Genomic DNA, 24,817 nt, shown 5'->3' with positions numbered 1-24,817 from the left:
TGAGTTAATGCATGTAGTCTTGGCACTAAAAAATCCTTAGTTCAGTTCTATATAGACTTCACATCATGTAGACAGTGATAGTTGTGGATTCACTCTTCTATGTTAGGTGTGAAGACTTCACATCATGTAGACAGTGATAGTTGTGGAATCACTCTCCTATGTCAGGTGTGAAGACTTCACATCATGTAGACAGTGATAGTTGTGGAATCACTCTTCTATGTCAGGTGTGAAGACTTCACATCATGTAGACAGTGGTAGTTGTGGATTCACTCTTCTATGTCAGGTGTGAAGACTTCACATCATGTAGACAGTGGTAGTTGTAGAATCACTCTTCTATGTCAGGTGTGAAGACTTCACATCATGTAGACAGTGGTAGTTGTGGAATCACTCTTCTATGTCAGGTGTGAAGACTTCACATCATGTAGACAGTGATAGTTGTGGAATCACTCTTCTATGTCAGGTGTGAAGACTTCACATCATGTAGACAGTGATAGTTGTGGAATCACTCTTCTATGTCAGGTGTGAAGACTTCACATCATGTAGACAGTGGTAGTTGTGGATTCACTCTTCTATGTCAGGTGTGAAGACTTCACATCATGTAGACAGTGATAGTTGTGGAATCACTCTTCTATGTTAGGTGTGAAGACTTCATATCATGTAGACAGTGATAGTTGTGGAATCACTCTTCTATGTCAGGTGTGAAGACTTCACATCATGTAGACAGTGATAGTTGTGGAATCACTCTCCTATGTCAGGTGTGAAGACTTCACATCATGTAGACAGTGGTAGTTGTGGATTCACTCTTCTGTGTTAGGTGTGAAGACTTCATATCATGTAGACAGTGATAGTTGTGGAATCACTCTTCTGTGTTAGGTGTGAAGACTTCACATCATGTAGACAGTGGTAGTTGTGGAATCACTCTTCTATGTCAGGTGTGAAGACTTCACATCATGTAGACAGTGGTAGTTGTGGATTCACTCTTCTATGTTAGGTGTGAAGACTTCATATCATGTAGACAGTGATAGTTGTGGAATCACTCTTCTATGTTAGGTGTGAAGACTTCACATCATGTAGACAGTGATAGTTGTGGAATCACTCTCCTATGTCAGGTGTGAAGACTTCACATCATGTAGACAGTGATAGTTGTGGAATCACTCTCCTATGTCAGGTGTGAAGACTTCACATCATGTAGACAGTGATAGTTGTGGAATCACTCTCCTATGTCAGGTGTGAAGACTTCACATCATGTAGACAGTGATAGTTGTGGAATCACTCTCCTATGTCAGGTGTGAAGACTTCACATCATGTAGACAGTGATAGTTGTGGAATCACTCTCCTATGTCAGGTGTGAAGACTTCACATCATGTAGACAGTGATAGTTGTGGAATCACTCTCCTATGTCAGGTGTGAAGACTTCATATCATGTAGACAGTGATAGTTGTGGAATCACTCTTCTGTGTTAGGTGTGAAGACTTCATATCATGTAGACAGTGATAGTTGTGGAATCACTCTTCTATGTCAGGTGTGAAGACTTCACATCATGTAGACAGTGATAGTTGTGGAATCACTCTTCTATGTCAGGTGTGAAGACTTCACATCATGTAGACAGTGATAGTTGTGGATTCACTCTTCTATGTTAGGTGTGAAGACTTCACATCATGTAGACAGTGATAGTTGTGGAATCACTCTCCTATGTCAGGTGTGAAGACTTCACATCATGTAGACAGTGATAGTTGTGGAATCACTCTTCTATGTCAGGTGTGAAGACTTCACATCATGTAGACAGTGATAGTTGTGGAATCACTCTTCTATGTCAGGTGTGAAGACTTCACATCATGTAGACAGTGATAGTTGTGGAATCACTCTTCTATGTCAGGTGTTAAGACTTCACATCATGTAGACAGTGATAGTTGTGGAATCACTCTTCTATGTCAGGTGTGAAGACTTCACATCATGTAGACAGTGATAGTTGTGGAATCACTCTTCTATGTCAGGTGTGAAGACTTCACATCATGTAGACAGTGATAGTTGTGGAATCACACTTCTATGTCAGGTGTGAAACTGAGTTTCCATCATAGCAATGTTTGAAAAGTTTGAATTGGATCCTGATCTGAAAGTACACAATTACTGCTCCGATGGTCTAGTGGTTAGAGCATCTGCCTCGGATGCAGGAGTTCGCAGGTTTGAACCCCATTCGAGTCATACCAAAGACTTTTAAAAATGTTGCTAACAGTGTAACCTTGCTAGATGCTAAGCATTAAGAGGTTAGTGTTAGGACTGGTTGTCCTGGTGTCAGGATAATGTGACTGGGTGGGACATGATGCCACATATCTTTAGCATGATGCCCCAGTGTTAGATATCACTATAAACTGTCACACTGCAGACATCAGAGTGATATGACTGAATTTTTTTTAAAGTTATGTTATGAATCAAAAATACACACACACCAGCACACAATTGTTTTCTGTGCAAGTAATAAGGTGATAAATTGGTCACCTGTTTCCAGTCAATAAAGTAAAACTTGATTTTAAGTGACCACCTGCCATTTATGACCAAAATCATTATGCTCATTGTACTACAGTAAAACCTGTCTTGTGAGATCACTGCTATGAAAGACCACATGTCTTGAAAGATTAGGTTCTCTTGCACAGATTTAATGGTTATAGTATTATGACCTCTCATGAGAGACCACCTGTCTTGAGAGACCATATTTTTTTGAAGAAGGGTTTGTCTTTTAAGACAGGTTCTACTGTATATATAAATGTACTAGTGGGAGTGACCACCTGCTAAGCATGACCAGAAGTCAGAATAAATGATCATATGATCAAACCAGACTTTTGTTTAACTTATTGTAACCACAATTGTTAAATAGTGCCTACAGACAGCATTCTGATCAGTCTGAAGTGAGATACAAAACATGATGGAACAAGTTGAGTCTGATTTCCAAGTTCCTTAAATGTGTCAGAGTCCTATACTGTAAAGCATAAATCAGGCTTTTGTACAGGTCACAAACTACCATTGCAGTGCTGTGTATATAAATTGTTAGTATGATCTAGCACTGCAGTGTTGTAGTTACTTAAACCCTTATTATGATATAGCATTATACATAATGGTTCATGTTTATTTTATCTGTTGTGAAAATTTGCACCCCACATTATTATGACCCACACCCCAAAATGCCATTAGCGTTATGACCTGCACTCCATAATGCCAATATTAAAATTATGACCAGCACCCCAAAATGCCAATAACATTATTATAACCTGCACCCTACAATGCCAAACACATTATTATGACCTGCACCCCACAATGCCAATAACATCATTATGACTAGCAATACAAAATGCCAAACATATCATTATAACCTGTGTGGTGGCTTATTACCTTTTGATAGTGGTTATCGATGTCTGGAAGATGACAAGAAGATGACTGGCCATGGTGGTATAGCCTGGATCAAACAAATATTAAAATATGAAATTAATGGATGGTATAAACAGATCTGAGCAGAGATATAGAACAGAACAACACAAGCCCCCCCACATTATACATAACATAACAACTTAATTAATTAAATAAACCAAATTAAATTGTACAAGAGCAATTGTAGCATATATCCTAAAATTGATTAACACAAAGTTCTAAAAATGCGATTAATAGTTCTGTTTACATAGATGTGGCAAATTTCATTATGAAATAAAGTAAACATTTTGAACTTAATTGTCTGTATAACCTGATCTGGTTGCAGGTTGCTCTCCAGATTCAACTCAGTTAATAGGTTGGGGTCAACTTGTTCCTCCTGGCTTCCTCACACATTGCTGCCTGTAGTTCTCTCTCTCTCTCTGTCTGTCTCTGTCTCTCTCTCTCTCTCCGTCTCTCTCGTCTCTCTTGTCCAGCCTCTTATAGGTCATTAACTGTTATTCCAGCCATCTCTTATGTTCAGCCATGGAAGCTATTTCCTTTTACACTTCGAAATTAACTACATCTTAATGCAAAAGAGACACTAACTGCTAATATGGTTCCAGGTCACAACTCTACATTCCATATTGTATTTGTTTATACACTATCTCTTTCTATTGAAATTAACATTGTATAGGAAACTGAATGTAGTTCTCCAACAGATCTAGTTACCGTCACTAATTGATTGATTGGATTGTTTTCTCTTACCTAATAGCAATCACTATCTTAACTGATGTTAGATACATGTACACATATGGACATCAATAAATAGCTGTATGGTCCTGTTATGCTGTGCTAATGTTAATACAACCAATTCATAGCTTGAAAGAGTTTGAATTTAAAAAAAATTAAACAAAATTTGCCTGTCTTAACTACATCATTTGCTGACTAACAATACCAGCATCCTACAAAGCCAATAAGGATAATGTGACTGGGTGGGACATCATGCTACATGTCTGCAACATGATGCTCCAGTACAAGACATCGCTTTAAACTGCCACACTGCTGACATCATAGCGAAATGACTGGAACATTGTTAAAGCTATAAAAATTACTAAATCACACAGTACATTGGTTTTGTGGCAGTTAAGAAATCTTTCATTTTGGGGCCTAAATGGTCAAAAATGATCAAGGGTAATAAGAAGAACTCCAGTGACCATACATGTATATCAGATACTTTGACCAAACTTTGTAAATGATTTGCATTTAAGATTTTAAAGATTCATATTGATCTTGGGATCAAAAGATCAAAGGTCATGGCTACAGTGACTATAAGAAGAAAAATTATTTCTGCATATTTTCAGCTGTTTATCACCTACTTTGACCAAGCTGTGTAAATGGCTTCCATTTGAGATGAAGAAGACACCAATTGCTTTTGGGAATAAAAGGTCATGGTCAAAGGGAGAAGTAAAGCATTTTCAACAAACTATGATCCAAACCAATTATCCGATTTTTGGGATGGCTTGCATTTGAGACAAGAAAGGCTCCATTTGATTTTGGGTTAAATGGGCAAATTATCTCCTAATATGTTTTATCAATATTATTTTGATCCGTTGTTGTGGGGCCCCCTTGGCCAGTGCCTACTCTGCCTATTTGTTAATCCAGCACTGATTACAAACATGGTTAACTAACCTACTGGTGGCCTCAGGTAGCTCAGTGGTCTAAGGTGCTCACCTTTACAGATCACTGACATCTCACCTCTGCATGGTTTTTAGACTCAGACTCTGCCAACATGGGTTAATAAGAAAGCGTGCCAGTAGTTTGTTCATGCATCAGTAGTTCTTCCTGGGTTCTTCCTCCACCAAAGATACTGGCCACCAAGCATAATGAATAATGTGCTGAAAATTGGCATTAAACCACCACCACCATCAACAAAAACATCAACAACAACTAACCTGTTGATAAATGTCCATCAGCAGTTGCTGCATATTGCTAATCCAGGTTGACAACTTGAATCTTGAGGTAGAGAAATTGTGAATCAGAAATACAGATTGGCTGACTGTCATTGTTCCGAGTTAGACCCCTAATGCCGATCCAAATTTTTATATTCTATTTGCATGCTGATTTTGGACAGAGACTTTACAATATAGCAAATGTTTAGAAGAAAAATGGTTGGTTTTATCCACTCTGATGTCAGCAGTGCTAAGTAGGAGCTTTATATTTTTGTCTGTACCCTTTTGTATTGCATTTGGTTTGTATAGATGACTCCAGCAAACAGTTATGGGGATAGCATCTTCACTAGCCAAGGTTCCAATAACCCAATCTACACCTTGGCATATTGAGCAGATATTTCTGAGTTTCATGTCTGTGAATTTCATTGGATGCAGTGGCAAGCCGCCACATCCAATCAAAATTAAGTTGTTCAAATTAGAACACTGTTCCTATGTGATCGAGACAAAGGGTGCACACAACTTGAATGGACTGATAAATAAGCAATTTTCCAGTGTCAGTTTGCACAAATACCTTTATCTCAAATACACCTGTAATGGCTTCCCTCTGGTACATAGTCATACCTTCAATGTTAAACATCTAAAGTATTCTTTTTAGGTCAATTGCAATCACCGTTTTCAGTGGATATTCAATGCACCATACTATTGGTTAGTTGGCATTACATACTAAGGGAGTCGACAAATGAAATCCAATAGATGTCACTAGGACAAAGCACCAGTATAGCTATTCAATCTACCAAGGTGTAGATAGGGTTATTGGAGCCTTGGCTAGTGAAGATGAGGGGCTAGTGTGGGAAGACATCAGATCTTGTCATTGATGGCCAAAGAATGTGCACAGGATTTTATAAATTTAGTATCATCACAAGTACAAAAGAAAATAGTTTTTAAACAATTTTACCAAAATTCTTACATTGGAGTAGAGGTGGAATTGAGCAAGCTATGGAGAGCATAGTGATGAACAATAATTAAGGCTCAGATTTACTGCCTCCTATTAGACTTCATGCTGACTTCTGCCATATATAACCATCTGTTGGTGCCCTTAGCCATATGTAACCATCTGCTGGTGCCCTTAACTATACACTGTATATAACCATCTGTTGGTGCAATTAGCCATATATAACCATCTGCTGGTGCCTTCAGACATATATAACCATCTGTTGGTGCCCTCAGACATATATAACCATCAGTTGGTGCTCTTAGTCATATATATAAAGATCAGTTGGAGCCTTTAGAATGCAAAACATTTGTATCTGGACATTACATTTTCCCATTACATCCTAATTGCAATAACTTTTATACATACTCAACCTGTGGCTTTGAATGAAACAAATTTAAGTTTAAAACTGATCTGAATATGTGTACTTCTATTTTGGCAGATTTGGTAAGGTGGGTATTATGGCGTGTCCATTTTCTCTCTATATTGCCAATTTAGAAGCACTAATTGGCAAAGTAATTGATTAGCTTTACCAATTTATGACATAAAGATATCCTCCAGACCTGAATGTCATCAGGCAGTTGCTTAATTGAGGTAATTCATGGCTCTGTTGGACTATGAATTGCTAAAGATCAATTATGGAGGTTTCTATTCAAGCTTATTTTAATAATCTTCCATGCTTGAAAACTCGTTATCTATTGTTATTGTAAATTTCTGTTCCATTCATTTATGAATTCATTAAATTGCATTTAAAAGTATGACCCTCACAAAATTTGGTGTGGAATGTAGGGAATTTGTTACAGGTTCTGAAATGTTGTTGTTGTTGTTGTGGGGTTTAATGCCATTTTTCAGCACACGATAGGCTATGCATGGCGGCCAGTATTAATGGTGGAGGAAGAACCCGAGAAAAACCCCGGGAAGAACCACCGACCCACGAGAAGCTACTGGTAAGCTTTCTCACATACCCACAATGGCGGTTCTGAAATGAAAAATGATTAGGTGAAAATTTAAGAAATTGAAATCATTATCATATATTATCAAATCAAGTCAAATCCAACTGTAAACAACATGGACCATGATCTACCATCACTCAATGCACTGGCAGCTCAAGGTCTATCTTGTTTGTTTTACTGATTAGTCCTGACAAACTGAACAGACCCAGATGTGTGGGTCTGTTCAGTTTGTAGTTGGGATTGATTTTTAACCCAGTATGCATGCATATAGTATTGTTACGCCTGTTTTCAGTATTGTTATTTATAGAGAAGACAAAAGGAAAACAAATGATGACAGTTATAGGAAAGAATTAAAAAATAATATGCACTCAAACACAAAAGCATGACCTGGGCATATTTTCTTTTATATAAGCCACACCGAAATGATGAGTATGTCAGATCTATATTTTTAGTCAAAATTATACTTAGTAACTCTTTGAAATGATACATGCACCCTTATGAACTAACCTAATATAATTGTGCCATGTTCTGATTTAAATTTACTGGTATTATTTCTCCATCATAAATCTATTAAGTCATGATTTCATGATGATAAGCATTGGTTGTTTAAATGTATGTGCCTTTTATAGGGGATGATTTTAGTTTATCTTCTCTCTCTCATTGACTTGTTTGCTCACTCAGTTTCCCAAGATGACTGCCTTCATCATATGTCTAAATCTGTTTTTGGCCTTATTTGAAATGATTTATGATGATTTGATCACTATAATGTGTTTGAAATTTTTTTGAATCAGTCAGACCTTTTATTGAAAAGTTCTTCATACTTCCTTGTTTGAAACTGTAATGGTTCAATTCTCTTTACATCATCTTTCTTTATACAGAACTTTAGAAGGTATATGGGAGTCTTTTTCAGTTTTGGTCACAGTTTGGGAATACATACTGCATGACCGCTCTGGTGGCCTAGTGGTTAGAGTGTCCATCTTGAATGCGGGAGGTCGTGGGTTTGAACCCCAGCAGAGTCATACCAAAGACTTATAAAAATGGTACTAACAGCTGCCTCGCTTGGTGCTCAGCATTAAGAGGTTAGTGTTAGGACTGGTCGGCCTGGTGTCAGGATAATGTGACTAGGTGGGACATCATGCTACATGTCTGCAGCATGATGCCCCAGTGATAGACATCACAATAAACTGCCACACTGCAGACATTATAGTGATATGACTGGAAAAGTGTTCAAGCTACATTTAAAATCCAAATCACACATACACATACATCCTGTACAAAGTCCATCATTTTGACTTGAAGTGACCATATGGTCAATACATTTCCAATTTTAGTGTCTGGCCAGCTGGTATCAAACATGACAGCCAACCAAGCTAATGAGTTCATATGGTTGAATAATCAGACTCATCATTAATTTTAATTATTGCAATAGAATTCAGCAGATGTTAATTTTAATGGAAATTTTTAAAATTTCAAATTTTATACAGTTTTAATCAAAACATGAAGTTCTATTGAAAAAGATAATAATTTGCTTTTTGGAAAGATTTTCTATCTATCGATCATGTATTCTTCTAAATGTAATTAAATAATCTGTTATACTTACTGTAGGTTCATTCTAAACAAGTAAAAATTGATCTAAATCTTGGTACTGTTGAAACTAGTTTGAAATATAAATAGCTCAGTTTTTGTTCTTTAAGATAGAATATTTGTTCTTAACTAATTTTAAAAATTATTACTCTGCTGAACTATTTATCAATATTGTGATCTCTTTTTCTTTAGTGTCATTCAAGAGGACTGTTATCCTTCTGTTTACTGGTAACTGTTCTTGTCCTCTCAATATTTACTGAACTTTTATAACACACATATTAAATTGGGCCCTATAGTCACAAACCTGTCATCAAAGCCATGAAACAGCGCGCAAGGACAGACCCAATAGTTACAATCTGAGTGCCAGGCCAGACTCCCTATTTACAAACCATCTGAGCACAAGGCCAGACCCCATTGTTACCAACTTCCTGAGTGCAAGGCTTGAGCCCATTGTTACAAACTGTCTGAGTATAAGACCAGACCCCTTATTTACAAACAGTCTGAGCACAGGACCGGACTCCATTGTTACCAACTTCCTGAGTGTAAGGCCAGACCCCATTGTTACAAACTGGGCTCCATAGTCATGAAACTGTCTGAGCACAAAGCTGTCTAATAGCATGGCAAGGCCCCATAGTTATAAAACTGTCTAATAGCATGGTAAGGCCCCATAGTTACAAAGCTGTCTAATAGCATGGCAAGGCCCCATAGTTACAAAGTTGTCTAAAAGCATGGCAAGGCCCCAAAGTTACAAAGCTGTCTAATAGCATGGCAAGGCCCCATAGTTACAAAACTGTCTAAGAATAAGGTCAGGCCCAATAGTTCAAGTTTGTAAGACATGTCTTTGTTCAATATATCTGACAATAATGTAATACACCTGTATATCAACATTGGGTTTTCACATGAAGACTTCTTCTGGTGTCAAAATTGGTAATAAATGAAAATAGTGTCATTCTAAAATCCAGTAGGGCCATCAAGGAAACCATCTTGAAAATTGTTATTGGTACACCTCTTAGAAAGTTATATCAACATGATTTTTTTTCCAAAATGTGGCAGAGGGAAGAGTCTGAACAGTTTTGATCTATGCAGCAGAAAAATATTCTTTCTTGTTTTGCATAAAATGAAGATCGTATACATTTGACCAATAATACATTGGACTGTATACAGGCTTTCAGATTTGGACTCTCTCATTACGTAGCATCCAATCATATTTTAACAGTTGTCAGCAAATGAAATCTTGCAGTGATGGTTACATTCTTTACTCCAAGATACTTTCAGCTGGCATTAACATGTATTCACCATCTTTTGATGACCCACAAAAACACTTTTGTTTCAAGAATTTCTATTAAGACCCAAGCATGGATTGTTTCTATATGGTGTTAGGATAGAGTGATGGAATTGGGATTGTTTCTATACAGGGCTCGAATTTAACACAAATTTCTTTGCAGCCAGAAGGACTAGTATATTGAGAAATGTACTAGTCCTGCCAAATCTTTACTAGTCCTGTTCACAAAACAATGTCACACAGCTTTCATGTACGTTTACTGATTCAATTTTAAAGTTTGTACAACCCGCAACAAAACTGGATGTTTTCTGTGTGTTTGTTTTTGTGAATTGTGTACACCAGTTACACCACATAACGTTCCTTTCCTCATCATAATTCAGCCATTCCCTGTCTTTTGTCCATTTCTTCTGAAATTTTCCATTACGCTTTTCCCTATCATAAGAATTATTCCTCATTCAACTTTTACTTTTTTTTTTTATCAAATGCCACATTTTGTCTGTCTTATGAGGAGAGAATTGTGCCTTGTTTTGAAATACGAGATGTTATAGTATAGCTGACGCGAATTATTTAAAGCAAGAAAAGGAATGGCACAGTGTCCTTTATATAAGTAAGTCAGAGCAAGAAACACATTTCAAAACACGTGTCTTTGCCCCATCCCACAATTAAATGGCCTCTTCCTAACAAAGACTTAACTTCAGCAGATGTTCTGTATGAAAAAAGCAGTGGCTATTGTAAACATTGTTATAAAATATTAGCATCAGAAAATAGTGTTAGTTTCAGCTTGGAAAAGGTGTGTTCCAATCAAACGAAGCCATCTGACACTTGGCGCATTGTATTTAACAGCTCCAATTATGGTATCATAAATCGTAAGTTTGGTAATTGTTCCTAATTAATCGAACCTCAATGTATTGTTGAAATTAATAATAAGGCGGAAAATTTTCAAATCTTAGATGCCCATGCTCAGAGATTTTAATTCCCAACAAATGTACGGCATTCTGCTTGGATATCTTCATGTGTATTCAATTATTTGTTCATTCTTGTAAGGGAAAAATATAAAAACTAATCTTATCATCATAGAAAAAGTAGTTGTATGTGAAAGGATGTGTCAATAATGTAATTGTAATAAATTGATCTAATTCTTATAATTATTTTGATGGAAATGTAAAATATGTAGTTTCCTGTTTGTGACTGTTGGAGTGTTTGGGTAGCAAGCAAAAAAAAAAGAACCTTAAACAAAAAACATGCAAACTAATTTCTTTGAATAGTTTTTGCCGTGTTCTTTTGTGTGGTATACCGCTTTGTAGTTTGTTACTGTGGTCGAGTGAATAAAGTGTGATACCATGTCGTTTTTTCATTTAATTCATTATCAGATTAATTAGGATCAATTACCAAACTTCCTTTGTTAATGTCGGGACCATAATTTGCGCTGTTAAATGAAATGCACAAGATTGGATGGATTATTGTTATAGAAACGCACCTTTCTGAGGCAGAAATTGACTTCATCTTCTCATGCTAATATTTTATGACTGTGTTTACAATGGCCACTGCTTTGATTCTACAAAATATCTGCTAAATCAAGTCTTTATTAGGGAATGGCGTAAACAAATGCAGACTATTGATAACCGAAACTTACTAGCCCATCGGAATATTAACATTATGAAAGTTACTAGTCCAACAGGAAATCTGCTAGCCTCGGGCTAGCGGACTGCCGCTAATTTCAAGCCCTGCTTTATGGTGTTAGGATAGAGTGATGGAATTGGGATTGTTTCTATATGGTGAAAGGATAGAGTGATGGAGTTGGGATTGTTTCTTTGTGGTGTAAGGATAGAGTGATGGAACTGGTCCTTGAGACAATTCTCATTATTTAACTGAATTTCATTACTTATGATTCATTTGCACAGAGGGTGTTCACTTTGACCCAGGAGAGATACTTGTATACAAGTCAGATTAACAGGTAGTTGTGTGTGTGTGTTTGTGTATTTGTGTATGTAATGAAAGGAAGATATTATGAGAATAGCAAACATGCAGTGGATTAGAGGATCCTTGGAGAAAGGCTCACTGATAAGAGTGATGTATGACATAATTGTTTAGCTTTCAGATTTATGAAATGGAGTGAAGACAAATAACTGATTTCTAAGCCATTGGTCTCACCTTTCCTTGAAACAACAATCAAGCATCTGGTTTCCAACACTGTCAAATTCCAAGGGGCTACATACATGTTATTTGCAACATGTGTTGATAAATTAGGTCCTTAATATTCTTCCAAGTCAGTAATCAGCTTTTCTTTGATTTTTGTTTTCAAACTAATGTGTTTGGATCAATGCAGAATATATCTTTGCTTGTAGCATCCATCATCCAAAATTTTGCAATTTCACTTCACATAAAATTGATGGGGTTCGAACCTTGGCTGAGTCATACCAAAGACTTAAAACAAAATGGTACTAACAGCTGCCTCGCTTGGCGCTCAGCATTAAGAGGTTAGTGCTAGGACTGGTTGGCCTGGTGTCAGAATAATGTGTCTGGGTGGGACATCATGCTATGTGTCTGCAGCACGAAGCCCCAGTGCTAGACATCACTATAAACTGCCACACTGCAGATATCGTAGCGATATGACTGAAAATTGTTTAGAGCTATGTTAAAAATCCTAATCACACACACACATAAAACTGATGCAGGACTCTTTTCAACAAACATATTTATGTGAATATTATATATCTTGCCTTTTTCAATTGAAAATTCTTGACAGATATATATATTCTTACCATGTAAAATATAGCTGGATTATTAGTTCTACTGTAATAGAAAGTTTTATGAATGGCAGCCATCTTCAAAATTTTGTTATTTCAACTCTACACGGGCAGAAATTTATAAAGAGAGTTCTAAACAGATGACTTCTTATCATGTCCAGCTGGTCTTGATTGAAAATAGTGTCAGTCTGGGGCCCCGAGTGGCCGAGTGGTCTAAAGCACTCAACGTTCCGGATCACTGCCATCTCACCTTTGTCTGCGCGTGTTCGAGTCCAAGGCTCAGCTAGCATGGGTACGTGGGAAAGCCTGCCAGTAGCTTCTCGCGGGTCAGTGGTTCTTCCCTGGGTTTTCCAGGGTTCTTCATCCACCAGTTATACTGGCCGCCAAGTATAGCCTATCTTGTGCTGATAAATGGCGTTAAACCCTACAACAACAACAACAACAACAACAACAAGAAGTGTCATTCTAATGTCTTTCATGACTATCAGAGCTGCCATCTTATAAATCGTCCTATTGCTAATCCTCAGAAATTGAATGGCATATGTAGAAATATTGTTATATCTACCCCTCTCCAAATGTATGCTATATCATCATAGAGTTTTCACCAAAAGGCCTATTATGATACCTAGTTGGTTCTAAATGATCATGGTGCCAATTGTACATACAATATAGCTGCCATGACAGCTGTCTTAAAAATCTTTTGGTAACTACTGCTGAGTGGATGATCATAAAATAAGGGGTTTTCAATAAAAGACTTCTAATGATGTCTTCTTTGTCCTAAATATAACTGGTGCCAAGTTGACATTCAGTGTGTACCACAGCAGATAGTTTTTGAAAATCTTATAATCACTGAAGAATATCAGGGATGGTTTAAACATTTGACAGTTAAAAGGAAGAAATGATCTTGGCTTGAATTCTTGCAAATTGTTTTTGCCCTACAGTGCATCAGTCCCTTTGAATGATTTATGTTGCTGCATTGGGATAACAGTTGAATTATAATTAATAACAACTGAAGCAAATTATTTACTCTGTTCACTTTGATATTGTGAGTCACAGATGGTACATGTTTTATTAATAAGTCATTTATTAGTTTAATGTTATCATAATAGTAATATGCACTATACTAATTTTTGAATCTGCGGCTTTGGGAAACAAATTTTGTAATTCATGCTCATGGGATGGAAAAGTTTTATATACACAAGTAATGTTTTTGGATAAAATGATCATAAGACAGTATAAGCTTGTGGGGATAACCCTATGTCCCATATCCATCATCCATCCATCATATGTCCACATGAAAATAATTACTTGTGTCCATTCTGAACACCATACTGATCCAATTGTTTATCAATCTTCAAACATGATGAGCTTACATCCTCCAGCTGAGTGGTCTTTTACCTGTTTTACCACTCTAGAAGTCAAATTTCTGATCCAATATTGATCAGTCTTGGAAAATTAATTTATCCAATTTAGTCTGATTATGACTGAGATATGCTAATGAGGCAATCTTGCATCTGACTGAGTGAGATTGTTAATACTCTCAAAGTCATATTTCTGGTCTGATTTGGATCCGACTTGGAATAATGCTTAAATTGTCCAGATATTGATGTCTTTGATCATGAGCAAGATCCATACATATTAATGAGGTGATCTTGCATCTGATTGGCTGAGTTTGTTACCACTCTAGAAGCCAGTTTTACCTAACCTGGCCAAGGACCATATGAGTTTAACTGGTATGTCCCTGAATTTGTTGTATGTGTTTTGTAGCTGTAAACGGGTGCTATTTAAGCTTCTTTTCAAAAGCCAGTGAACTAGTTTTGACCAAATTTGGAATGAAAGAGTTTAAAATGTATATTAAATGTTGTCAGTCAGCTGTCAAATATGGCCACCATTACTTAAACAATGTAAAAGCCTTTTAAACTACACCTCAATAACCACTAAAGAAAATTCAGTCAAAAATGGAAAAAAAGAATCCATGCATGAAGATCATTCAAGCTTTTACAAAATGATGCCTTCAAATACATCCACTGTTACTAAAATCAGATAATTCACCATTAATAAAAAAAATACAAAAACTTTACATGACTTCTCCAAACTGATGAATAGAATTTGACTAACTCAACCAAAGCACCCCACAAAGAAATTTCAGGATTTTACAGATGGTTCTGATCTGCCATCTGATATGATCACCACTGCTAAATATGGAGAAATCTTTAATTGGCTTCTTCTCAAAAACTGACAGGAAACATCATGGCATAGAGGATTCCAAATTTATATCAATAATGCTGATCTTCATATGGCCACCATTACTTTAAAAAAAATATATAAATAAATTTAATGATGTCTGGTACTAAACTGATGAACAGAATTTGGCCATACCTAACAGAAACCTTTAAAGGACTTAGGAATAGAATTTGACAAAACTTGAGAGAAGGCATCTTTGTTGAGGGTAAATGATGCCAATTCACTATCGAATATGGCCACTTTTATCAAAATTTGAAACAAAGAGAAACTTAAAACAACATAAGTTCAAAACAGAATTTGACCAAATTTGACCAAAAATAATTCCTGGCATAGATAGCATTCAGATTTATGCAATTGATGTCAGCCTGCTACAAAATTTAACTGCTGTTACTTAAATGGAACAAATTGCAAGCAGATGCTTCTCCCAAACTGCTGAACAAAATTTTATCTAATTGGGGTGAAAAGTGCCATGGCATGAAGACCCTTACAATTTATACAAATGATATGCCTGCTGCATTTACTGAAAATAGACCTTTAAATGGCTTGTTCTTCATAACTGTTGAATAGAATTTTACTAGACAGAAAGTATCCTGGCATTATGATGTTCCAAATTTATCAAATTATGTTGTACTGTTTTTAAATATGGCCATTGTTACTAAAGTAGAGAAACATTTCAATTACTTCCGAAGATCACTCAACTGTATTGGACCAAATTTGAGAAAGAGCTCTTGGTATGGTTGGCTTTCAGATTTATACAAATTATCCACTAGTAAAAGTAGAAAAACATTATCACCACTTTTTAAATAAAAGACCCTACTGAAAAGAACATGACCAATTTTGGCAACATCATGGCAAAGGGGCCTTTCAATATTCTGCCATCAGATATGATAGAAGAACTTGAGAAATTTTGCAATGGTTGTTTTCACGACATATTCAATCATTAGAGACAGGAAGAAGTTTAATCAGAAAGGATGTTACTGACCCAGATTTCATGGCAAACTGCTTTTGCCTTTGGCTGTTGGGCAGTGGGTGATTTTATGATCCACTTACCCACAGGAAACTCCTGGCAAGCTTTCTCATATACCCAAATTGGCTGAGATAGACACTCGAATCAACATGGACAAAGGTGAGATGGTAGTGATCAGGAAAGGCAAACACTTGATACCACTCAGTCACCTGAAGTAAGGAAGAATACTGTCAATTTTGGGATCATATGGTCAAATGTCAAGGTCATTGTGTCTGAAGGAATAATATTATACAATAACATTGCTTCTACATCACATACTTAGACTTTGTGGATGGCATGCTTTTGGGATAAGAAAGGAGCCATTTGAATTTAGGATCTAAAGGTCAAAAGTCAATGTCACTTAGACTGAAAAAGGAAAAGTGGTTTCTGTGCACAAATTTAAGTTAGCAACATGGAAGACTATTAAACATGTTGCATCAATTGATAGACAATATCATCTGCTGGAAAAGTTGGTATGGTCATTAAAAAAGTTAACTCACTGCTTTATCTCTTGAACAGAATAAAATCTTATCTCCCTCAAGAACAGAAAGATATTCTAGAATGCATGTTGTAATAGCGGTACAGAAAATTTGGAAAGATTACTGAAATTTGAAGAAAGAGCAGCTAGAGTTATCTTTCATGCTGATTTAGATACACCATCAACAAATCTTTTTAAAACCCTAAAATGGCTTCCGTTTCAGCAGAGAACTCATTTTCAGAAGTTTTACTTGTCAATAAACCCTTACATGGTTTGGCTCTTGATTATCATAAATGTAATTTTAAATTTGTTAAAAATGTACATGTGTATGAACTAAGATCCATTTCAGGCAACAAGTTATAATTTATCTAAACCAAGTTTTGTAAGAAGAGTTTTGCTTTTCTGGAGCCAAACTACAGAATTCCATACTACTTTATATAAAGTCAGCTAAGTCATGAAAAGCTTTCAAAATGCTTATAAAGTTAACATCTTCAGAAACAGTCATTTGTATGATTTTGTTTAATTCAGGACCACTCCCTTTTACAACATTATTATCATGTTCTCATTTATAATATTTTACACATGTTCACTACTGCTATTTGTATGAATCCTGTATACTACTATTTGTATGAATCCTGTATACTACTATTTGTATGAATCCTGTATACTACTATTTGCATTAATCCTGTATACTACTATTTGTATGAATCCTGTATACTACTATTTGTATGAATCCTGTATACTACTATTTGTATGAATCCTGTATACTGCTATTTGTATGAATCCTGTATACTACTATTTGTATGACTCCTGTATACTACTATTTGTATGAATCCTGTATGTACTCATCCTTTAAGCCCTGTGCATATTTTCTCGCAACAGTAGATCAATGTCTAGTTTTTAATAGCATTTGTTGTCTAAAGACATTGTAGAAGGCCTCATGAAAGATTTGTCAGTTGACCAAATAAGCTTCTTCTTTAAATAAAGTCATTTTATTATTATTATTATTATTATTATTATTATTATTATTATTATTATTATTATTATTATTATTATCAGTATATTGGATTTGTAATTTATGGCACAGCAATACAAATTGTTTATTTGGTACCATACAATTGGAGTCAAGTGCCTTGCTAAAGGACACACCTGAGCTGATCCTTTGGTAGGATTTAAACTTGGACCCATTTTGTCATGAGTTTGGAATGTGAACCACCTATTTACCTTGACTCCTGGCTCATTATCTCCCCTTAAGACAAGGCATGAATGTTTATTAGCTTTTTCCACCCCCACCCGCCTTTGTTATCATTAGCAACATTGTTTAGTTATCAGTAGTAACACATTCTTCAAAGTTTAATTGCCTTTCTTTTTTTTATCTTGGAACCATAGAGGAGGAAGTTTATCACATGAACATCCCACAATAGAATTTCAAGATAGTAATGAGCCCTTATGCTTGCTGATTGTAACCTAATTCCTTTGGCTTAGTTTTCTATGTTTTCATATACTTTTTGACTGCATTGATTATTCTATAACTGGGAAGGTTATCTGCACTAAAAATGTAAAATACTGATACATATATTAGTATGTAGTTTTATTATCAAGTCTTGTCAGTAAAATATCAAGTACAATAGTATCCTCACAAATTAAGACATTTGACAAAATCTAATCTTTAACAGAGTACACAGTAACATCCTGTTACTGTATTATACTCATACATCATCCAGCTATAAACTGCACAGACCCAGATCTTCCGTCACATAATACACCAGAAGAACTGGGTGTATGCATTTTATTAGGAGTAATCAGTACAATAAACAGCATTGATTCTGATCTGTTGGCATGTGGGTATGTGAGAAAGCTTGCCAGTAGCTTCTCGAGGGTCAGTGGTTCTTTCTGGGGATTTCCCGGGTTCTTCCTCCACCATTAATACTGGCCGCCATGTATAGCCAATCATGTGCTGAAAAATGGCGTTAAACCCTACAGCAACAACAACAACAACTGATCTGCTGGCACAATGTGATGGCAAATCAGGGTCTATGCTGTTTGCACTGGACTCGACTTATAAATATATATGGTAGCTGTCTAGTTATTTAAATACTCTAAAGTCTTTCATTTATGAGGATTTTATTTTTTTGCCAAAAAAATGACATTTTTGTTGGTACGAAAATTCTTGGAGGCCCTATTGTGTCCACATCATAGTTTCTTAATCGAGTGATACAGTTCTTGATTGGTAGCCTGCCAACAAAAGTGAATTGTCAGTATTTTTCAATCTTCCAGTATCCAAATATCACTGTCACCTCATACATTTTATTGACTTCATAGTCATCATTTAGATTTGAATGACCACATATTATCAGCACAGATATTAGTGACCACATAGTCACATAGTTACCGCATAGATTTGAGTGGATCCTTTGAAGTCTATTTCTTGAAGAATTTTGCACAATGACACAGGATGACGACCACACCTATTTTGCTGAAAATCGTTACATTATTTGGAATTGCAAAATAAACTGTGTCTTTAAAGGAATTCACCAAGCTATAAATAGAATAAATAACTAGAAATAGTGCCAAAGTTGAGGTATCAATAATTTTTCATGTTATTTCACTGTCATTTACTCATGCAGCTTTCAATATTTCAGATTTTTTTTAGAGACATTTTGAAAATAAATTTAAGCAAAGGATGCAGGAATTCAAAGAATTTTTATATGCCTACCATATGGCAGAGTGTATTATGATCTGGTTTTCATCCAACCATCCATCCTTCTGTCTGTTACATTTTCATTTCTGCACAGTAACTGGAGTTGTCCACTATCTACAGTTCCCAACTTTGTGGCTGGCTTGCACTTGTGATAAACAAGAACTCTATCAATTTGGGTCAAAATGTCAACTGTCAAGGTCACTAATACAGCAAGAAGAAAAATTGTTTCAGGATAATAACTCAGATTCTCCACAATTTCAGTTAGCAAATGTAGAGCTGCTGTAGAAGATGGCTTGAACTTAGGTCAAGGAAGAATACTTTTGATTTAAGGTTCAAATGTTATAGGTCAAAATCACTCTGGCTGAAAGAAGAAAAATGATTTCTGCACAATGATATTAGTTCTATATCACATACATGAACCAAACATTCTAGATGGCTTGCACTTAGGGCTGGTAAGAAGTCATTTAATTATACTGGTCTACACATTTTTAGAAGTCGTCTGCTTCAGAAATAAAATGTGCTATTTATTATGGATTTTGATGTGCTGAATTCAAATATGACAATTAAAACAACTGATTGGCTACTCTTTCCAAGATATTTAAGTTTTTGCATTTTATGTCTATGTATGTTGTGTAGATAGTAGAGTTTTCATCATAAATTGTAAACCTAGGTCTTTTCAAGTGTTTATGGTTGCATTACATGATAATATTTCACCTGTCCTGTTTATGTAACACTTTAGAAAACAGCCAAAGGGTTATATAAAAAAAATTTATTGCAAAACAAAAGGCAAAAAACTATTATATATATTTAAGTACATAGTTTAGTCTTTATTCATTGTCTACTCAGCACTTCTTGACTTGTCTCTTGTATTTATTAAATGGATCATCTCTTGTCACTGTCCAGCAATTGCCTGCAAGCATTTATGGGGTCCATTTGCCATGATAGCATTTCTCCATTGTTGCCATGTCCTGGTGAAATCATTCGCCATGCTTTTTATCTTTAGTGACATTTTGCAACCAAAGCTTTTGTATGCCTTGAGGAGGTTTTCCACCGACTCCCTGTAGTTGTCTGCCTTGTTGTTTCTGAGAAAATGTATAGCCACCAACTAGAAGGTGTCTTTTCCTTGCCATGCAGTGCACAGTCAAATGCATCATCTCAAAGAAGTTCACGAATCTGAGGACCAACAAAGACACCTTCCTTTATCTTAGCTTCACTTAACCTTGGAAATTTTCCATGGTGGTACTTGAAAGCTGTTTGTGTTCTGGAGTTACTTGAAAGCTGCTTGTGTTCTGTCTATGGCCTTGACAGAGTTCTTCATCAGACCCAGCTTGATGTGCAAGGGTGGTAACAATATCTTCCTTGATTGAACAAGGCTCCAATGACTCTCTGAGTGTCCAATCTCTCTTGATGTAGTGGGAATCTCTTACATGACTATCCCATTTGCAGAGAAAGCAGAAGTACTTTGTGTATCCAGTCTGCAGAGCAAGCAAGAGAGCAAGAATCTTAAAATCACCACATAGCTTATGCACCTCAAAAGTTGCATCATGTTTTTAATGGTTTCCTTAATAGTCTACACGTTACTTCTTGGTGCCATGGCTGCACATAGAGACAGAACCCAGGGGAAGGAGTGGCGAACAGGAATTGATGTCAAAACATTGCCATTATGCAGCAAAACAGATTTAAGACTTGTCTTCGATGAATCAATGAACAGTCTCCACCTATATCATGACCAATGATTTGAGGGCTGCCATTACACTATCGATGTTGTTGCAGGCTACAAGATCACCTTTCATGAAGAAGAATGGGACAAGATCCTTTCGACAGTCATGGAACATGGAAACCCTCACATCACCTTTCAGGAGATTCCACTGCTGTAGTCTGGAACCCAACAGCTCTGGCTTACTCTTGGATAGTTCCATATCCATCATATCCATGACAAGGTCATTCAGTTCACCTTGTGTTATGAGGTGTGGTTAAGAGGAGGAGGATGGGATAAAATATGGGTCATGTGACATTGATGGTTCAGGATTAGAAGTTTCATCCTCTTCCTTGTCTGACTCAAGTAAGAATGATTCTGGTGCATCAGGGACTGGCAGTCCTTCTCCGTGAGGTACTGGGTGTATGGTATCACGGTACCAATTGTTTTTCCATATACCTCAATGCTAATGTTTTGTGAAATAAATATACTTTCTGTCCTACTTGGGCATGCATGTCACACGCTGTCATATAGAACAATGCTAGATTGTCAATTTGACAATGACATAACCAGGTACTCCATTGCATTTAAGAGAGATAACTCTACTGGAACTAGACAGGGGTAAGAGTTATCTAGTCACAACAAGCACATTTTCAGTCATGTGTACCATATTTTAAAAAAATCATAAAAAATACAAAATATGATCTAGATAGAAATTAACACAAACTCACATGTTGCCAAGAGGCTCAACTTTTTTTTAAGCCAAACAGAAAGTACAAGTCTTACATAATGCACCAATCACAGCTAGTTTTGTTCTTTAATTCTGAATACAATGTTCCATACACCTTAAGCTCCGCCCACCTGGACTTGCGCAATTGGTACCGTTATACCTATAGCAAACCTTAATTTTTCCAATAATCTGTGAAATAGTTCAGGACTGTATAAGTAACAAATATACTTAGTCTCACTTGTGAAAAACAATTTGATGAGGTACTAACCTATGTCTTATATGAATGTGTATAGAAATGTCATTGAGCTGTTTGAACTATTGTTTTCATACTTTTGCTTCACCATCAAAATCATCTTTTGAAATAAAATGAATTCTTTCAACTATGAGTTGTATCTTATTCATATCAGCAATTATTGAACTTCACATAGGTGATATGGGATAAATCACATTATATCATATTATGTAATAACTAGGTCAAAGGTCAATGTACCAAATAGTATGCACCTGTCCTACTTCAAAATGTACAATTCACCTAAAAGAAAGGAATTTATATTTGTTTGGTAGGTGCAGAACTTAACATCAGAGACAGGTGGACATGACCCAATCTTATTATAAAGTATAAGCTTTGACCACTTTACACTATCTACAGATACAAGAGGTCACTAACCACCAGTCCTCACACAAAGGTCCACCTACCCATCCTCTTTGTAACACAAATAGTAAGCTTTCCTCCTTTGTAATGTGAATAAAATTGTTTCAATAAGCCAGTCAGTCACCAAATATAGTAAATCGCAGCTTCTAAGTGGTTATGTTTGGATTGGGAGGTGAAATTAGGGGAATAAAATACAGAAAAATGCCAAATATAAACACTAAGTATAGCACATCAAATGGAGTTAAAAACAGGAGGAAAGTGTTTATCTAAAAGGGAGAGGTAGCTTATGATAAAGGAATTAAAGGTGGCAAAATCAGCAATGCGAAAAATGAGAAGTGAAAGTTTGATGACCTTACCTTGGACAAATATATGGGGCAGGGCCCAACAGGTCCAAGGACAGCCCAAAGGCAACTGTGCTATAACATCCCTTACAGGACCCAAATTTCAAGTGAAGTTGTGTTCATTTCCATCTAATATAAAAGGGTGAATAATTTAGATAATATAGATACATATAAAGTATATTTCTTCTACATAAGAATTTAATAATAATTGGTATAAGATAGAGAGAAACTTATCTCAGAGCCAAGCAGAACATACCTTATCAGTTTTTTAACTTGTAAACTTTACTGTGAGAAATTATCAAATTGCTTCTACTTACATTTGCATCAAGATTGAGGGCTAATATAATACTTCACAAATCTTCTCTTTATTTTCATAATCAGTCACTGAAAATGTGAGATTTTATTTCCTTGAAATGTTATGACTGGTGTAAGGGAGATAACTGAATGATATACATAAGGTGTGGTAACCTTGAATACATTATCCATGTAATATAGATGAGTTCATCAACAACCTGTATTAACTTCATTGCAATTAAATTATCTCAAAATACATTACTGACAAAGTGAGAACCTAACATTTAGACTCCTATGTTTAGTGGAGACCTCAAGAGTCATGTAATTTTAATTTCTAAGATGACGCAGCTCTTTCATATCACATAGTTCATATTTTCTACAATGCCGGCATGTAGAGTGCAGCCTTCCATAACCATGCAGATATCATCTCATGCCAATTTGGATTCTTGCGATGGGATGCAAAGTTTCAAGAACAGTGTGGATTTGAATGGAATGAATACGCACTGTGTGACTAAAATGGTTATCATTCTGTAATGTTGGACCAAACATGGAAATTCCACAAGAGCAGCTTGACAGAAAGAAATAGGATTAATTGAAAGTCAGTAGTAGATTATAATTGGGCTTATACAAGTGCCAATGGGAAATGCTGACTTAAGGAAACTGTTCTTGTTTGTTGGTATTCACTGCTACTTCAACAAAAGGGAATGCAAGAGAATTGAACTAACTACATGAACAATTTCAAAGCAGGAGAGTGTAAAAAAAAAAAGGGACAATTAGAGCAGGACAATTCAAATCAAAATGGGAAGGAATACCAAATCCTTAATTAATTACCTAAAAATTACTCATGCCAGAACATCCCACATGGTACAAGTGATCTATCTACAAGTGTACTTAGAATGTTCTCTATCCTGGTTTATGGCATGCCTTACAAGAACAAGATAGTTGTTTTTGTACACATGATTTTTCATCTTTTGCAGGTACAATAGCCAATATTTGGCCAAAATCAACTATATTATGTTTACATAACTTATTTTGTTGCATGCATTCCAATCTAGGAGGTAACAGCACATACATAAAGGCATCAGGTAACACAAGTCTATATCTATCATAGCTATAGTTATCAAAAGTCCCCATCCAAAGCCATCTTGTGCTATTTTCTAAAGATTTCATACATTTTATTCTTAAAGAACTTTCAATATTTGACCAAAAGTGTTCAGCATACATTTGTTTTCCTACATCAAACTAGTATAGTTCATAAATGCCGCCCACATGTATGCGTTTCTATGGAAACACTGTGAGGCTATTCTTTCCTTTAGGTATCACGGTACCAATTGTTTTTCCATATACCTCAATGCTAATGTTTTGTGAAATAAATATACTTTCTGTCCTACTTGGGCATGCATGTCACACGCTGTCATATAGAACAATGCTAGATTGTCAATTTGACAATGACATAACCAGGTACTCCATTGCATTTAAGAGAGATAACTCTACTGGAACTAGACAGGGGTAAGAGTTATCTAGTCACAACAAGCACATTTTCAGTCATGTGTACCATATTTTAAAAAAATCATAAAAAATACAAAATATGATCTAGATAGAAATTAACACAAACTCACATGTTGCCAAGAGGCTCAACTTTTTTTTAAGCCAAACAGAAAGTACAAGTCTTACATAATGCACCAATCACAGCTAGTTTTGTTCTTTAATTCTGAATACAATGTTCCATACACCTTAAGCTCCGCCCACCTGGACTTGCGCAATTGGTAC

General features: G+C 35.9%; 1 protein-coding gene and 1 long non-coding RNA gene across 3 annotated transcripts in view; one reads left to right on the top strand and one right to left on the bottom strand.

Moving 5' to 3' along the window:
- The window catches only part of LOC149774349 (uncharacterized), a 36,320-nt gene extending 19,994 nt beyond the window's left edge, over positions 1-16,326 (bottom strand). Inside the window, exons 1-2 of one of the 2 annotated variants that reach the window (XR_016416880.1) lie at positions 16,200-16,326; positions 3,385-3,448 (exon numbers count right to left, since the gene is read on the bottom strand). This is a non-coding gene — a long non-coding RNA (uncharacterized LOC149774349). Of the gene's footprint in view, positions 1-3,384; positions 3,820-16,199 lie in introns of those variants that run through there. The other variant, XR_016416881.1, reaches the window with a different exon arrangement.
- LOC149774348 (plexin-B-like) overlaps positions 1-24,817 on the top strand; it is a 253,049-nt gene that overhangs the window by 29,195 nt on the left and 199,037 nt on the right. The gene's annotated exons all lie outside the window — the stretch shown is intronic.

The sequence above is a fragment of the Sinohyriopsis cumingii genome, unplaced genomic scaffold (genome assembly GCF_028554795.1).
Source record: "Sinohyriopsis cumingii isolate HCF-2022 unplaced genomic scaffold, ASM2855479v2 utg000349l, whole genome shotgun sequence".
Taxonomy (NCBI): Eukaryota; Metazoa; Mollusca; class Bivalvia; order Unionida; family Unionidae; genus Sinohyriopsis; species Sinohyriopsis cumingii.
This window is presented reverse-complemented; position numbering and strand designations above follow the sequence as displayed.